The sequence below is a fragment of the Mandrillus leucophaeus genome, unplaced genomic scaffold, assembly GCF_000951045.1.
Source record: "Mandrillus leucophaeus isolate KB7577 unplaced genomic scaffold, Mleu.le_1.0 Scaffold522, whole genome shotgun sequence".
NCBI classification, from domain to species: Eukaryota; Metazoa; Chordata; class Mammalia; order Primates; family Cercopithecidae; genus Mandrillus; species Mandrillus leucophaeus.
Window position 1 is genome coordinate 635,658 of NW_012105609.1, and position 2,920 is coordinate 638,577.

The 2,920-nt window shown below is 55.2% G+C and overlaps 1 long non-coding RNA gene across 1 annotated transcript in view; it reads right to left on the reverse strand.

The window, feature by feature from the left end:
• The window catches only part of LOC105551466, a 10,639-nt gene extending 7,743 nt beyond the window's left edge, over positions 1–2,896 (reverse strand). The window contains exon 1 of the long non-coding RNA XR_001007866.1: positions 2,455–2,896. This is a non-coding gene — a long non-coding RNA (uncharacterized LOC105551466). The remainder of the gene's footprint in view (positions 1–2,454) is intronic.
• Positions 2,897–2,920: the final 24 nt, after the last annotated feature.

A 2,920-nucleotide genomic window follows, 5' to 3' on the forward strand; every position in this document is an offset into this window, starting at 1 on the left:
GAAGTTCTTGCCTTCCCTGAGCTTCAGGTGTCTTCTCTGTGAAGTGGGTTTCAAGTTGTGTCCTCCCTGTGCTTAGCTCACCAAATTTTTAGGGAGAGGCCTTGAAGGCCACCAGCACCCTGTGACCCTTGGAGGGATGCTGCCCTTACCTTGAGGCCCCTTGGATGTGGGGGAAGAGCCAGGTGAACTCCCAGGTGTTCCATTTAATCACTGCAGCCCCATCTGTGCCTGGCCTGGTGGTCACAGGCCTGGCCATGGACAAGGACAATAGGCAATGATGGGTGCTCAGAGGACACAGGTTCCCTGGAGGAGGGGACATCTGAGCTGTTTTCCAAGTGAATGAGGGGGAGAAGCATCCCAGGCAGAAGGCAAGCTGGGAAAAAAAGGCAGAGGCCAGAAGGTAGAGGCTGCATCCAAGGAGCTGCAGGCTGGGAGTGTAGTAGAAGCCAGATCACAGGGGCCGCAGAATAAGTGCAAGATAAGGAGTTGAGGTCATCTGAGGCCAGATCTCCTGGGCCTCAGAGGCCCCACCACAAAGTATGGACTATCCACTGGAGTGGGTGGGCATGGTATTAGGAGGGAATTAATTCAAAAGATGTTAAGGAGAAAGAAGCAAGAGGGCTGGGCTGCTGAAGGAAGGTGAGGGCAGGAGAGGGGGATGCCAAGGGCTCACGCATTTACAAGTTCAGTTATTTGCTCATTCGACAAATATTTCTTGAACTCCCACCGTGAGCCAGGGACCGTGATGATAAGGACTTCTGTGGTTCCTACCCCTACACTACTTAGAGACAACACAGTCAGGCAGGCTCAGGCCCATGAGCACACATGGTGTGCACGCTGCTTGCCTGGCCATGGTGAGCAGTATGAAGGGAGTCAATAGGAGGCTGGAACAGAGGGTGTCTGCAAAGAAGGTACTCAGAGGATGCCTGGCTGAGAGGTGACTTTAGGGGGGCAGGGGCCAATTGGTGCCAGCTTTGAGAATTCCAAAGAACCCCAGTCTCTGGCTTAAATGGATGCCTGGGTAGACTGCCACTTTGCAGGTATGGGGACAATCATGAGGACTGGTGAGTCAACCAGAGAGCAGCCAAGGGCTCTGGAACAGGAGAGGGCTCTGGGCACAGAGGGAAGCTTGGGACGGTCAGCAATGAATGGATGGGAGCCCTGAGACTGGATGATATTTTAGGGTAGAGGGAATAAAGAGAAGAACTCAGCCCCTGGAAGTCATGCCCAGGTTTAAGGACTTCAGAGAAAAGGGCACTGACCGGCACAGTGGTTCATGCCTGTAATCGCAGCACTTTGAGAGGCTGAGGCGGGTGGATCACTTGAGGCCAGGAGTTGGTCAGCCTGGTCAACATGGTAAAATATACCATCTGTACCAAAAATATAAAAATTAGCTGGGCCATCTCTAGCAAAAACATAAAAATTAGAAGGTGGAGGTTGCAGTGAGTCGACTAAAATCGCGTCACTGCACTCCAGCCTGGGCAACAGAGGGAGACTCCGTCCCCACCCCCTAAAAAGAAAAACAAAAAAGAAAGAAAGAAAAGGGCACTACAAAGGAAGCCCAAGAGGAGGGGCTGGAGAATGGAGAACTGCAAGGCAGAGGTGGCTCAAGACTGTAATCCCAGCACTTTGGGAGGCTGAGGTGGGAGGATCGCTTGAGCCCAGTTAGAGACCAGTCTGAGCAACATGAAGAAACCCCATCTCTAAAAAACTGACCAAACAGGCCGGGCGCGGTGGCTCATGCCTGTAATCCCAGCACTTTGGGAGGCCGAGGCAGGCGGATCACTAGGTCAGGAGATCAAGACCATCCTGGCTAACATGGTGAAACCCCGTCTCTACTAAAAATACAAAAAAATTAGCTGGGTGTGGTGCGGATGCCTGTAGTCCCAGCTACTCAGGAGGTTGAGGCAGGAGAATGGCATGAACCTGGGAGGTGGAGCTTGCAGTGAGCCACTGCACTACAGCCTAGGCAACAGCGAGACTCCATCTCAGGAAAAAAAAAAAACACAAACCACCAAACAAAACCAACCAAACAAAACACACAAAGAAACAGCCCTCAGGACACTGGTAGCGGCGGGGTACAGATATTTAGGAACCTCTTACTGTCCCTGAAACCATTCCTGGGTAGGTCTGACATATATGAGGGGCTGTGGGAGTGCAAGGCCTGGAGAAGCCTCAGGGGTGTCCAGGTTGGAAAGGGCCAGGGGTGTCTGATTGATGGGAGGGGTGGGGAAGTGGAATTGGCCCTTTGACCCCAACATGGGGTCGACTCTCAGCCCCACCTTTACCCACTGTGTGGAGGGCTAGCATTCCAGCCCTGGCTTTGGAAAGGACTGGGTTGGCCAACACATGGCCCTGTACCTGGACCCTGCCAGCGTCCCCACCCCAAGACTGCCTGGAAACCAGTACCCAATAAGTGGGGAATGCATGACCCGGCTATGAGCCTGGACTTACCAGCCAGACAGTGGCAGAAAGGGCGGCCTGCCTCTACAGTGGAGAGGCTGAAGCTGGCTGAAATGGCAGGGCTGAAGGGCAGCGTCTGGACCCAGAAGGTGTCAGGAGGCTTCTGGACTCCCCAAGGCCTTCACCAAAACAGTCCTGGATCCTTTCCATCAACCAACCTAAGCCAGCAGCAGCAGCTCCAGGACCTGTTTCAGGTGGCCACAGACAGGGGGCCGGCAAGGTCTCCAGAGCCCGAGGGATCTGGGGAGGGGACAAGCAGGCGGGGCTCCCTGGCGCTTCCCGTTTTAGGGTCTGCGTGAGGTTCCCAGAAAGCCGCCCTCACGTCCCCAGGGTCTGCCCTCCCTGCAAGCTGGTGGGCTGCATGGGCCACCGGCCTGCCCCGTTACCCGAGAGGGCGGAGCGAGCTCTGGGCGTCTCCAGGGGTGCGGGAGCCGCGGGAGCGCAGGGGGGTGGGGCC